The 14,359-nt window shown below is 43.5% G+C and overlaps 1 protein-coding gene and 1 non-coding gene across 5 annotated transcripts in view; one reads left to right on the top strand and one right to left on the bottom strand.

Moving 5' to 3' along the window:
• The window catches only part of FOXP1 (forkhead box P1), a 568,616-nt gene that overhangs the window by 303,472 nt on the left and 250,785 nt on the right, over nucleotides 1-14,359 (top strand). The window lies entirely within an intron of this gene.
• Nucleotides 2,124-2,196, bottom strand: TRNAR-CCU (transfer RNA arginine (anticodon CCU)). The gene has a single exon. It is a non-coding gene; the product is annotated as a tRNA-Arg (tRNA).

Here is a 14,359-nt window from a genome sequence, read left to right as displayed (position 1 = left end):
TCATAGACGATAGAGGCCTGGCAGGGTAACCATTACTTGTCCCTGCTTACTGATGAGGAAACCGGCGTCCACACAGATTGAATAACTTGCTGACACAAGTAGAAAGTGACTGAACCCAAGCCTGTCTGTCCAAAAGCACTTGGTCAATTAAATCACCACTCCATGCTCCTCCCCACTAACCTGTCAGTCGCTTGAAAACATTTTGTGCTTCTTGGATACTTATTTTTTGAGTACCTGTGGTATTTAAGGGCTCTCGTATTTGTCTTCTGTCTTGGGGATTTAGACTTTAAATGTGTGCTCTAAATAACTGAGACACCTCCTAATTTCCCAGTCCTCAGTGTGATGTAAATTCCTGGCGGGAAGCCACCTTCTCCTCACTGCGTGTCCCCCCCTCCCCCGCAAACTAGACTGTTGATAAATTCTTTTTTTCTTGCGGGGAGGAAAATGCTGTGCTTCCTCCTTCCCTTTGATTGAAGTCTGTTTGACTTTTATCTTGACAGGTGACAGAATGAGTATCACCTGTAGAATTTATGGATGTATGGCTCTGTAGATGTTTCAGTGCATTGCCGTGGCCATGCTCAGAGTGGTTTGTATTGGTACACACGATGTAGGCCACTTGTGGAGAGGGAAGTGGGAATATTTCAAGGAGACTCTAGCTTCCTTTCCCAACCCTGTCTCTCAGCAGCCCCAATCCAGGCATGTGAACTGATGGCAGTGTGGAAGTTCTCCTTTCCCCTTACAACTCTTCCATTCCAGCATCTTGGAATGTTCTTTAGGCATGCACTAGCCAGCATGGGAGCCATCAGCCAGATGGCCGGCCTGAATCAAGGATGTGCCATTTGTACAAAATACACACTTAATGTGTACATGTGAGTTCAGGGACTTAGCGAAAAGAAGAATGTAAAATATCTTGTTAATAACTTTGTTACTGGGGCGCCTGGGTGGCTCAGTCGGTTAAGCGTCTGCCTTCAGCTCAGGTCGTGATCCCAGGGTCCTGAGATCGAGCCCCACAGCGGGCTCTCTGCTCAGTGGGAAGCCTGCTTCTCCCTCTCCCACTCCCCCTGCTTGTGTTCCCTCTCTTGCTGTGTCTCTCTCTGTCAAATTAAAAAAATATATGAAAAAAAAAATAACTTTGTTATTACATGTTGAAATTGAAATATTTGGGATAGATTAAGTTAGATGAAATATATTTTTAAAAGTAATTTCCGGGGCACCTAGGTGGCTCAGTCGGTTAAGTGTCTGACTTCGGCTCAGGTCATGATCTCAGGGTTCAGGGTCTTGGGATCGATCCCTATGTCAGACTCTGCATGCAGCAGGGAGTCTGCTTGTCCCTCTCCCTCCCCCTGCTTCCAAGCTTGCGTTGTCTCTCTTAAATAAATAAAATCTTTAAAAATAAAGATAAAAGTAATTTCCCCTGTTTTTTTCTGCTTTTAAAAATATGGCTGGTAGAAATTTTTTAAATTATAGATGTGGCTTGTGTTTGTGGCCCTCAGTATGTATCTTTGAGACAGTACAACTCTAGAATATACATCCTACCTCTCGGTATATGACGACTGGTAGACCGGGTGGGATGGCCCAAAGATTTATCCCCTAAATGGATAGAGAGCTGCAGTGAGCATGTTCCACGAAGGACCTGGCCCGCAGTAGAAGCTTGGAGAGTATTTGGGGATGCAGCCTCAGACAACACATACTTCTACACCGAAGCCTTGGTTGTGTCCACACCTTGTCCTTCCTAACCAGCTTGGGGATCTAGCACCTACCCCACTGTTTTGAAGAACTTGGACTTGGAAAGTGTTTCTATACCCAGCCAGCATCCTTGATGCCAGTAAATCTTGGCTCATCTCCTATAATGGTCCCATTAGCATAGGTCATCAGAGAGAAGACAGTGTTTCCAGGTGATTCTCTCTGCTGGACTCCGATCGCCTGCAGGAATTGGGACCTGGGACCCTGGGACCACAGGCTCCTATTGGGGCCTTTCTGTTAGGTAAATAGGTGCATTTGTTTCTTTGATACTTTCCTGATACATATTCTTTACCTAATACAGTTGTACCCTACCTTAAGTAAGCTCTATGTGTAGATGTTGTTGTTATTTTTAAAGTTTATTTTTTTTTTAGTAATCTTTACATCTGATGTGGGGCTCGAACTCACCACCCTGAGATCAGGAGTCACATGCTCTTCCAACTGAGCCAGCCAGACGTCCCTGTTTTCTGTGTTTTTTTTTTTTTTAAGATTTTTTTAATTTTTTATTAGAGAGAAAGTACAAGCAGGGGGAGCGGGAAGGCAGAGGGAGAAGGAGAAGCAGGCTCCCTGCGATGTGGGACTCCATCCCAGGACCCCGGGATCATGACCTGAGCTGAAGGCAGACACTTAACCGTCTGAGTCATGCAGGCACCCCTTTTGTTTTTTTTTGTTTGTTTTTTTAAGAGAGAGACAACATTATATGAATGTACATTATTCAACAAATATTAAGTATCTGTCTCATTAGGCATGGTGGGCTCCCTGCCTTCAGAAAGCTCGTTAACTCTCTGGACAAGTAAGAAGTATAACACATAGCTTCAACCCAAGATGTGAAAATTCAGTTTTGCTAGATTGGAGCTGTTGTTTGCCTTATAAGAAGATTCTTTGATTTTTCAAGAGAATTCACAATCAGTATCCATTAATGATTCACATGTTCCTCACATTCTATTTATTGTACAGATGATTTAGGGGAAACATGATTTTAATTGTAAATTGTCAATAACCCCAATCCCGTGGAAAGGTGTGTTACACGCCTACAAGGTTTTTTTTTTTTTTTTTTTTTCCCCTAAGCATCTATGGCAGTCCTTAGAAACCCAGGGAAGTTTGATATGCAGTCTTTTCTAAGATTTTTTTTTCCCCCATCAGAATAGATGGAAGCCTTCACTGGAATGAACACATGAAAATTATAGCTGTCACCTCATCCATTAAAAGCAGGCATTCAAGTGGGATATTATCCCACTTTACTTTTTGGTCCTTAAGAAGTCAAGGGACAGGGTATTAGATGTGAGATGGCCATAGGAATCCTGGGTCCTGGCAAAGATCAGTACCCAGCACGAAATGTGCCCACTTACTTGTTAAGTGCTGAAAATGCTCACCCCTCCCTCTGCCCTAGTCTGCCTTGAAGCTGCGGCTTCATTAGTATCAGTTGGTTTTCAGGGTGTTTATATCTCTGGGCCACTGGCTCCTGGCTATGATTATTGCTTGAAATTTTCCATACACTGCTTCCATTTTCAATCATCTTACCCCTAGTTGGCCTATTGTCGACTCTTTGAACTTCACAGGGGAATCGTGTTAATGGTAGCTTTTGTCCTATGCATAACTGGGGAAGAAAATGCCTTCAACTCGTCTGCTCGAAACATTTCTTTGCAGACACCTCAGAGAGGAGAGCCTCCACCCCTGCACCACCCTTGCCCACCAGCAAATCATCTCTGAACAGAAGGGAACAGCTGTTCCTGGGAATGTCCTTGGAGCTGCAGAACTTTCTATAAGGCAGTGTGACTGGCAGCTCTAAGGTTTTAAAGAGCCACCCTGCTCTTCCCCGCAACGCCCCACCCTTGCAGGGCTCTTGCTGTCAGCTCTTCTACAAGGACAGTTTTTGGAAGGGCAGCCTGTGGTGCTCCTGGGTTGTCTGTTTTATCAGGTAGTCTCGGATACAGGAGGTGAAGTATGCTGGATTAATCTGGAGCTGGGGTGGAATGAATGGTTAGTCTCCTTTTACTCCATACTGTTTCGAGGTGTTTGTCCCTAATTGCCATTTGGCAAATACTCTGGTTGTCCAAAAAGATTTGTTAGTTTATTGGTTTAGTGGTTCAAACTTTTTTTTTTGTCCTTGGCCTGTCATGCGTGTGAAAGGTATCTCAGTTTCTTGTAACTGGAGGTGGGCCCTTCTGTCTCCATCTCCACACTGACATGCAGGAAACAGCAGTTGCGAGCATGGTGAGCGTTGTGTACAAATGCGCTTGTACCTCCAATGGTCAGCAATGGTTGTGGAAGAGCAAAGGCCGGTAGCAGCTCCAACACCCAAGTTAGTGACCACAGTCAAGCGGAATGTTGGGGATACCAACCCCCCCAAAAAAGAGCAAAAATTCTCTGTCACGGAATGAGGTTTGATTTGAGCTAAAAGCACCTTGGGTACAGCAAGGCCTCAAGTTCTGTTTCTCATCGCTTTCTCATGTGTTCTAGAAGTTTTCTTAGCTGCCTTCCTTGTTATATCCCAAAGATGGGCCCATCCTCCCCTCCCCTGCCCTCCATGGCGTCTGCAGGAATCAGGGCTTATAGCCCGTGAAGCTACACCACGTGCTCTAATCTCCATTTTGGTTTTGGTAGGCCATGCAGGTCTGCACCCCTGGGTCCCTCTCCTTCAGAGTCCCATTAGAGGCCCCTGCCCTTTTCTTTAATGCTAATTTGAAACCATTTTTCTCTTTGGAATTCTATTTTCTATTTTCACTTTTTCGGATCTGGTGACATGGACGTGCTTCCTGCCTTAGAGAAAGCCTATTTATTTATTTTAGCTTTTATTTATTACCTTGGAGATGCCATGGAGCATCAATTGAGGGGTCCTATAGAACAGTAGCTAGCAGATGGCTGGAATAACTTACTCCTTCCTTCTGCCAGTGCTCACAGCAGACATTGCTAATCGATCACCATGGCCTGTGAATCTTTCTCTTCAACAGTGCCAGCTTCTTGCTGATCGGTAGTGCTTGGCATGGAATCTATTTGTCCTCCCTGCTCTAACCATGAAGATTTACTAATATGTGAATTCAGCTAATTGAATGCTATTAATGAATGGTGGCACACCTTTTATCTTAATACTATCAAATTCCCCTTATATTATCTCAGTTTCCTAAGCCCCCCACCCCCACCCCCAGCCTCTTCAGAGTTAATGTTTTGGACACATGATCTTTTTCAGATGTGACCTAGGATAGACTAGACGGCCCCCTGAAATTGCTTTCAAGGGGATGATCCTAAAGCAGGCCAAGTACTGGGGCACCTGGGTAGCTCAGTTGGTTAAGCGACTGCCTTCGGCTCAGGTCATGATCCTGGAGTCCCGGGATCGAGTCCCGCATCGGGCTCCCTGCTCGGCAGGGAGTCTGCTTCTCCCTCTGACCCTCTTCCCTCTCATGCTGTCTCTCTATCTCATTCTCTCTCTCAAATAAATAAATAAAATCTTTAAAAAAAAAAAAAAAAAGCAGGCCAAGTACTGATTCCCCTTTGAATTGTACAGCTCTTCCTCACATACAGAATTCTTTCCACATGCAGTTGAATGCTCACCCAAAAATGGATGTGGCCTTCATATAGGAGATAACATTGAGGTACAAATGCTTTGCCTTTTGGCAAATTGCCTGTTACTCTCATTCTGAATTCCTAGGAGTCTAGGTCCTGACACCCCACATTCTCTGACATCTCCCTAGACCACAGTCTAGTTAGAATCCACCAAAATTATTTATGTGCCACAATGAAAAAGAGAGACTTTTCCTACTTACCTTTTGTTTGTCATTATTTCATCTGTTGAACTTCTTGAGTTTTTTTCCTTTTTCTCAACTCCTTATATTTTATTTCATTTTGTTTTGTTTTATTTTATTTTAATTTAATTTTATTTATTGATTTTTAGAGAGCAAGCGTGGGCGAGATGGGGCAGAAGTGGGGGAGAAAGAGATTTTAAGCTGGCTCCATGTCCAGCGTGGAGCCTGACATGGGCCTCAGTCCCAAACCTGAGATCATGACATGAGCCAATACCAAGAGTTGGATGCTTAACTGACTGAGCCACCCAGGCGCCCCTCAACTCCATATTTTAAAAACTTTGCCTGGTAAATAGTACTTATCAGCCATCTTTGTTTTGTTTTGTTTTATTTTTTCCTAATACACAAGGAGAAATTTGAAGTGTCCAGAATGTATACTTTCTTCAGCATAACCACTAGATCACTGAGTTGGTGTTGTCTATTGTCAGCTCCCCCCCTGCCCCCACCACACTCCCTTTTGAAATTTGTAATAAATTAAATCTCTTTTCAAAGATTAGAGAGCTCTCCTAGTTTTTCTTATAATATAGCTGTAGGTAGGTTGGTTCTTTCTTCCTTAAGTATTTGTAGTATCAGAAGTCTTGCTTTTAGATTCACGGTATTTATAATGTGAAAAGGAGAATTAGTTCATTTTGTTTCTCTTGAACATAAAAAAAGAAGGAAGTGTCTTTGCAGGTGTTATTATGCCTCAGCATCACTGTGCTTATGTTCATTATTTGTTTTTAATTTTACAGCCTACATCTTCATTTTTCCCAGTCAGAATGAGTAACATTGATACATGGTTCATTTAAGTAAAGGAGCTATTTTAAACCAAATTGTCCCCATTGTAAGAAAAGAGGGGCACTTTGCCATCAGCTGCAGAAATGCGGTTTTTTTTACGGAATGACCTGTTACTGAACGAAAGTGGATTTGAAAACTCACTTTTTTTTCCCTCATGTGATTAAAAAGGACAGCAAAAACAAAACAAAACAAAACAAAAAGAGTATCTGGGTAGTCAAAGTGTACTGGAGTCTTTTCCCTCACTCTGGCAAGCCCCCCCCCAGTCCTTGTAGGTGTATCGCAAATGGAACAGAACATGTGAAAACCATGTAAATGATTATTTGATAATTTAATAAAGGAAAATGCTTCAAGCCACCACACCCCTCCTACGGTTGATAAGTGATGCCACCTACTGTGAAAATATTTTACAAAACACTTTCGTTTGGAATCAGTATCAAATAATGATTTTAAATTAAAACATGTGTAGAGTTTTCTCTTGGCTCTTCCCAGTTTTGGGAGCAGACTGTCAGCTGCCCACCCTTGAGTTGATGTACCAACCTTTTTTTTCCTCCCCCAGAGTTGCTTCTCTACCCACAGGTTTGGCTTAGCAGGTTTTATATACTGGTTTTCAGCCCTGGAATGACTCTTAATATATTTGCATTTAATTTTTCTTTTTTTGGATGGTGGTTGCACTTAGCATTTTAAAATATTTTCTGTTCACTGTCATAGGTAAAGGGGATGCGTTTTTTTTCCCCCTCTCGTTTCTTTGTTTTAAGGGGGAGGATTTTAAAGATTTGAACCATTTGTGGGTACCAGACGCCCAGTGGGACTTCTGAGGGCAGTTTTGTGTGCCCAAGGCATTCTGCTGTGCAGATAGGGGTTTCTTGGTACCAGAACACGTCAGAAGCGCCACACGCCCTTATAGTTTCGCTGGCCAGTTTGGTGTGTTTGCTCTCTGAGAAATTGGCTTAAAAAACAACAAAAACGATCCATTTAGAGGCTGCCCAGTGTACTTGGCATCTCTGAACCTCTGAACCCTCAGCATCCACAGGGCAACATTCTTGTCAGGCTCCAGGCTTTGGGAGGAGGTTGTATTTTGCCTTCCCCCCCCACCCCCCCACCCCCGCCCGCGCCCCTCCCCAGCGATGTCTGCTCTGGCGTCTGCTGTCTTTTCAGCAGCCCTGCTGTTTGGAGCACCTTGTGTAGCTCCGGGCGGCCCGAGGAGCTCTAATTGTGAGCAGCAAGTTTGCAGGGAGTCCTGAAGGTTGCAGCGCCTCAGACATGATCTGAGCTTGACAGAAGTGGCGCAATTATCCAGAAGCCCTTGATGAAGCAGCAACTCTTAAGGAGGATACTCGAGTGGTCGTGGAGCATTCCAGAACTGAAAAGAACGGGCTGCCCTGTCGATGCTGGTTCCATCTTGTTGTTATTGTTTATCACGCCCTGGCTAGCTTAATGAGATGGTACAGAGACCCCAATGCAGCTGATCCAACTTTTTTTTTTTAAATTTCCAAACTCTCTTGGTGACATTGACTAGAAAACAAGGGAAAGAAAGAAAGAGACATGGCTGATTTGCATATTGTACAAGGATATCGTGGAGCCCAGATGATGAATTCTGAATAAATACGTGGATTTTGAGAACCTCTTTTTTTTTTTTCTGACAGTATTCAACATTAAGTATATACTTAAGCAGTAATGACTCTGAAGCTATGCTTTGCATTCATGAACACACACCGTAGGGTGACGCTTCAAGCTCTAGGTGAAGCCAAGATTTTCTGAATTATGTTTCATTGGGGAATTTTTACCTTTTTTTTTCCTGTTTATGACAGTCATTTCATCTGGTTTTATAATGAGGTCAGGAACAGGTGAATGTAAAATAATACTAGTAAGTGGAGTGATTTCTGTGTTAATGATTAGGCTATTTTTCAAATTAAAAAGTTCTGGTATTTGAAACATGCTCTGTACTTTAAGCACACTTACCAGTAATTAATCAGAATGAAAGATTTTAGCACTCCCTGATTATGTACAAATGATCATGGCTACCTGTCTATAAGAAGTCACAGAAACTGGTGTCATGGTTAAAACTGGGGGAATAACGGGTTGTCTGCTTGTTTTTTCCCCACTATGCCAGTAAATACAAAGAATTAGCACTTGTGTCCTATAAGGGGTATACTTAACTCCTTTCCTCAAAAGGCCAACTTTTCCCTTTTATAAAATACAGGTCCGCATATTAAACCAATAACCTTTAAAAAATGAGACATCAAAAAAAAAAAAAAAACCCCAAGAAGAAAACCCACAGTAAAAGCATTTTACTAGGGAACCTCTTACAGCCCATTTTAAACATCTTTTGTGTTTCCACATATCAAGCTACTTTATGGACTTTTGCTGTGGCATTGCCCTTCAAACGAGAAAGCTTTTTCCATTTTGTACCATAAAGAATATTATTTTTCTGCCAGCCAATTTTCTCTGTTAGTCACTAATTGGCTACATAAATCTCGGGTGTTGAGAATGAGGAATGTTTCAGTGTCATAGAGTGTAATCTTCACCCTTATTTACCAATTCATTAAGATTCATTGATGCAGGATCGGTGAGAGGAAATGACAACATAAATCAGACCTCCAACATAATGACCCTAATCAGTTGGGAATTGCTGGAAATGTCATGATGAACTATGTCCTTGTGTTCGTGCCACTGTACATTGTCATTGCGCTGCTTTATGAGTGGGACGCATCTTCCTGACACTGACTGTATTTAACGAAAAAAGAGTTGTTAAAAACCTGATTCCATTAAAGCCATGAGATCCATACAAGGTCCTGTGGTATTTAGCCTTGCGCCCTTTACCTTCATTGTAACTGCTTAATGGAGCTGCAGTTTAATGCACATTTAGCGTACACCTGAGTAAAAACTCCCCAGGAAAAAAAAAAAGGAAGTTGATTTATAGCTTGTCATGTCTTTATTTAACCCAATAATTCCGGCGTGTATAGAGAATTGGAAACAGTAAGTTCTCCACTTAGGTACCAAATCTCTTGTCACTAAGCTGAGGAAGCATCCCACTGACCTAGAACTCCCTAAATATCCTCTCCTTCAGTGATGTGTGGGATGAAAACCTCTGTCTCCACAGGTTTGCTGATGGTAACCGCTGGTCATTCCTAGAATAATGTGTCAACTCAAAATTAGCAATAGAATTTGACAGGGGCTCTTGTAAAGAGGTTTCTGGATCCCCTCCCACCCCGAAGGTATTGATTTTATTCCACCACGTTCTTGGAATTGGTTACTGGAAGATGGGGGGTTACATAGCTCACGCGCATTTTTCGATTTAATACAGGTTATTCATTTAGCTGTAATGAATTAATCGGGCCACAGTGTGGGACCAGCCTGGCAGGCAATCCTCCTTCTCTTTTACTTACTGCTTATTAAAATCTTTCCAGTGAGCAGCAAGTAAACACCTTTCAGGATGTGAAGATTGAAAATTGTCACTTTATACTCCTTTAGTTATTTTTTTTTAAAACATAGAGCATGATGGTAACTATTTTTTTTATCTTAAAAAAGATCTTTAATCTATGGTATAAGGCTGAGAAAGACCTGTAAGAGAACAAGACAAGTTTACCTAATCTTGACAGCCCTGGGTGTAATCTCACTCTGCTTGTGACAAGTCAGACTCTAAGATTTATAACTCCTTAATCAAATGTCTAGAAGTCTCAGGAAATGTTATCATAAGACTTCCTTTCACATGACTTACTGAGAACTCAATAGACCGTTAGATAAGCCCTAGACTAAGCTGGACCTTAGAATAATTCAAATTGACTAACAGTTCTTTTGGGGTTTTTTTGGTTGGGGGTGAAAATTCGCATTTTCAGTCTGTTCAACAAGGGTGTGTGTACAATCTTGGTGTATCGGGGTGGGGGTGGGGGGCTCCGTGTCTCCCAGGAGAAAGACATGGCCCATTTTTGTGCTCTGTGGGCTTCAGGTAACCACGCTTCGTGTCCTGAATCTTAGATCTGCCTAGTGAGGGGCCCCTGAGGAGCCACGAGCATGGTAAAAGCTGCCTGCCGCTGGGGCAGTGACGGTGATGTGCTCCTTGGGCGGCCCGTAAAGGCAGCCTCCGAAGAGGGCCTGGGTCCTGGCTCAGCAGTGAGGAGGGGACTGCAGTGGGTCATGAGCCACCCGTGCGTCAGGGGAAGGCTGAGTAAGAGCGTGAGAACCACTGCAGCGCGGGGACCACACCGGCCTTCTCATGTGGTCCGGGGGGCCCCAGCACCGCCAATACCACGAAGACCAGAATGACTCTCACCACCCACAGCCAAACCAGAAACGTCCTGCTCTCCCTGCCCTGTCATCAGAGGGGACTGTCAGCTGCTGTCTGACATCCTCCATGCTTTGGCTCCTACCCCAGTCTGACCAGCGCAACTGTGCACAGGCCCTCTTACTGGTTGGTGACAGCTCACTTTAATGTACACGCCCAGAGACTGAGAGTGGGCCAGGTGGTGAGATGCAGAGAGGAAGGGGAGACAGAGATGGACAGAAAAAGGGAGAGGGAGAGGGGGAGGAGGGGACTGACTCACTACAAGAGGAGCGGGCGAGAAAAGGGGAAAGATGTATGGAGGGAAGGAGGAAGAGAGAGAGGGAACCCCAGGAAGGAAGAAGAGAACCCCAGGGTAGATCCTGACATCACCTGGTGCCCTGCAGAAGCCCCTGCCACGGGGCTAGTATTTCTAAGGATGGCTGCAGCTAGAATGGGGCATTGAGGCTGGCAGGAATCTAGCCTGGGCCTGCTGAACAAAGCCAAAAGTGGAAAGGCCGTGCTCTGATGTCAGCATTATCCATCAGACTTAGAACAGGAATCTGCACTTTGGAGAATCCAGCCTCACCTCCAAAAATCCCAAGATTGTTACCCATTCAGACCTTGTGAGACAAAGTGAGACACCCAGGTTTCGAACCAGAGGGACTTTAGTTAGCTCGAGTAAATGGGAAGATTAAAATCAGTGTCATTTAGACTTTGTCTCCCCAGAGGAGTCCAGCATCACAAGCTGCCAAAAAAGTGCCCGGGCCCTTCATGTGTCAAGTACAGTTACCTGTAAAAATAGGACCGGTGACACAAAAGGTTTTTCTCCACCCCTCTCTCTCCGGCTGGTTTTTGAAAACTTAGAATCATTCAGGTTTAATCTGTGAAACCATCATTTGTTTCTATAAGGTCACAGTTTTTTTTATGAGCTTAAAGTAAATATTGCCTAAATATCTGCAGACATGATTTTTCTTATCCTGCCCTGAGCTGCCGTGGTTGACATCGCTCTCTGTGTCCATTCTCGCTCTGCAATGAAATCTTTTCACATCCCCTTGCTCTCTGTAGATGTGATGGGGTTTCTGTACACAACCCCATGGTACAAAAGCTCTCCTCCAGCATTATTGTTTGAGGAAGAAATCCCAGAATGCTGGATAGGGGAAGCAAGTGGGCAGAGAATTGGAAATGAGTAGTGAAAAATAGCTAGCTACTCCTGGTAAAGAAAAATTCTTTACAGTAACAGGAATGTTTAACAGACAAAATACCTGCCAAATATGCAAATCTGTGTTTATCTCAGAGAATTCTACAGGGAACAAATCCGTAGCATTAGCAATTATGACTTAGCTCAGAAGTTTCTTCCCCCAACCCCGTAATGCTTATAAACATCAATATAGCTTAGAGCTTTATGTTAAACTGTTTTTCTCCTATTTCTTTCAAGAGTTATTTGTCTAACATGCTTTTATTATCCTAGATGATGTGATTTGGAAAGAGAGCATTAATTCTCTTATCAGCTCTGTTGCCTTCCCAGTTGTTCAGAGAATTGAGCTGCACTAGTAGTTTATGAAGTAAGCAGCATTAAATGGAGAGCTCATTGCTGATCAGATTGAGCCACTTCTAAACCGCAGCTACCCAGGCAAAGGGGATTGACGGTTAGCATTTATGCAGCAAATGCATTGTAATAGCGTGGCAGGCAACAGAAATCAGGCACCTTCACACGCTGCCACCTCCCAGCTAGTGCCTTTGTATCATCTAAATTTTTGAGGCACAAGTTGCCTTAACTCTTCATTCCATGTTGCTGGTTGAGTCCGGGTTCAGTGAATAGTTTTCCTCGGGTGATCAGTTTTGAAAGGTAGCTGGTGTTTATTATAGATATTATAAGTAATATACATTCTGTCTTCCATTCTTCTACTGATGTATCTGTATCCATTCATTCCATTCATTCAAGAGGGATGGACGGACAGACGGACGGACTGACTGACTGCAGTGTACCAGGTCCTGCCAGGTTTGGGTACCTTTGGAGCTATTTCTAACTCTTAAACATACCGCCTACATTATCGTGTTAGAATAATGTCAGATATAACCTTGTCAAAACAACTAGTCTGTGGGGTGTCCTTGGCATACACTGTTAATGTGTGATTATTTTCTAATGAGCTTGATGATAAATTAGATGCTTGCAGCTCATGTGGGATCGCTGGGTGAGGGGATGCTTCTGTCCCATATGGTCATGGACTAGTTTATTCAGCAAGTGTCTACTGAACACCTACTGTGTGTCGCTGTGTGAGGTGCCAGTCCTCTCCCTTTTACCTCCTAAGTGATTTTAGAAGCCCGTCTAAACCCTCACTGCTTTTTGCTATGTGTTTGACCCAGGTGCTTCACATCCTCCCTTTGCTCCTAGTCTTCCCATTACTTGAATTGACTGTACTTTATCTTCTCCATCCTGTGTGTACTTTTCTTCCCCAACCAGCACAGAGCCATAACTAACCATTTCCGTAGTGCTCTCTCTGTCTCTCCCTTATCCTCTCTGACTCCACTGCTTTGGCCTTGGCAACTCTCTGGCGTCCCCTGCTCTTCCGAAGCTAATGCATACCCCTGGCGGTGCTCTCAGAACCATGCCTTATAGGCAGCTCTGCGTTCTGGACTCCACGATGCCAAGTCCTCATGGGCTCATCAACCCCAGTGTTTGTGCCTTTTGATTTCTCTCATTCACCACACCGACTATACACGTGTGTATTTGAGCCTCCACTACACCTGCATTCGATCTCAGCAGATGATTTAATTCCTCTTTTACTATAAAGATGGTGGTCACATGACTCGTGAAACTTCCCTTCTCTAGACTCAGAATTTGCAGCAGTTTTTTCCTCTCTCACCACCATCTCCTTAGTCTGCAAAATGGAAGGAATTCTTAGCTTATTGAGCAGCTGCCATATTCCTGGCAGTGTGATGGATTGCTCATGCCTCGACTCTACGTCCTTCCGTTGCTCATGATCCCAGTCATTCATTCAGCAAGCTTTTGGATGGTAAGTGTCCAGGACTATTAGGCTTTAGTCAAGCAGTGACAGGATATTCTTGACCTAGTGGGAGGAGATGTTTAGTCCTAATCATAATGAAATGTGCCTGATCTTTGGCCAACATAAAAATAAAGTTCATCTGGAGTACTTAGGAAGAAGTACATCTCTTCTCTAAAAATAACATTTGAGCTGGGTTTCAAAGCATTTGTAGGAGTTTATTGACCAAACTAGTAGAAAAGTGGCTTCCAGCAGGAAGAGAACAACATATGTAGAAATATGAAAGAGGAAGGCATGTTGGGAAAACAACAGATAACGGAGTAGTGCTGGGTTAGTGGAGAAGGATGGCAGGAGAGAAGTCTGGGAAGTTACACAAGGGGCCTGTGACTCCAAGCAAAAGAATTAAGATTATCCTCTGACAACAGGGGAGTTTTGGAGATTTGCAAGCCGGGGAGTGACCTGATCAGATTGGCTTTTGTTTCGAAATGTTATGTACAGTGGTGGCAGAAGGTCACTGGTGAGAGGTTGCGGGTGAGAGATGATGGCAGCTGGACGGCCATGGAGATGAGGAAAAGAAAGGGGTTAAATCTGACCCACAAGACTAAGAATTACCGGGTCCTTGTGATCAACTCATCATCAAAGAGATGACAGCGACTTCTTCCTGATCAAGGAAAGGAGCAGTTTTGAGGAAAGATTGTTTAGTTTTGGACATGTTGAGTTTTAAGGAATCTAACAAACTCTGAGTAGTGGGACTAACTCATAAAGAGAGAAGTAGTTGTCAG

This window comes from Callorhinus ursinus, unplaced genomic scaffold (assembly GCF_003265705.2).
Source record: "Callorhinus ursinus isolate GAN/ISIS: 27379988/994484 unplaced genomic scaffold, GSC_fseal_2.0 scaffold15, whole genome shotgun sequence".
Lineage (NCBI taxonomy): Eukaryota > Metazoa > Chordata > Mammalia > Carnivora > Otariidae > Callorhinus > Callorhinus ursinus.
Note: the sequence above shows the minus strand (reverse complement) of the source record. Positions and strands in the feature narration are given on the sequence as shown.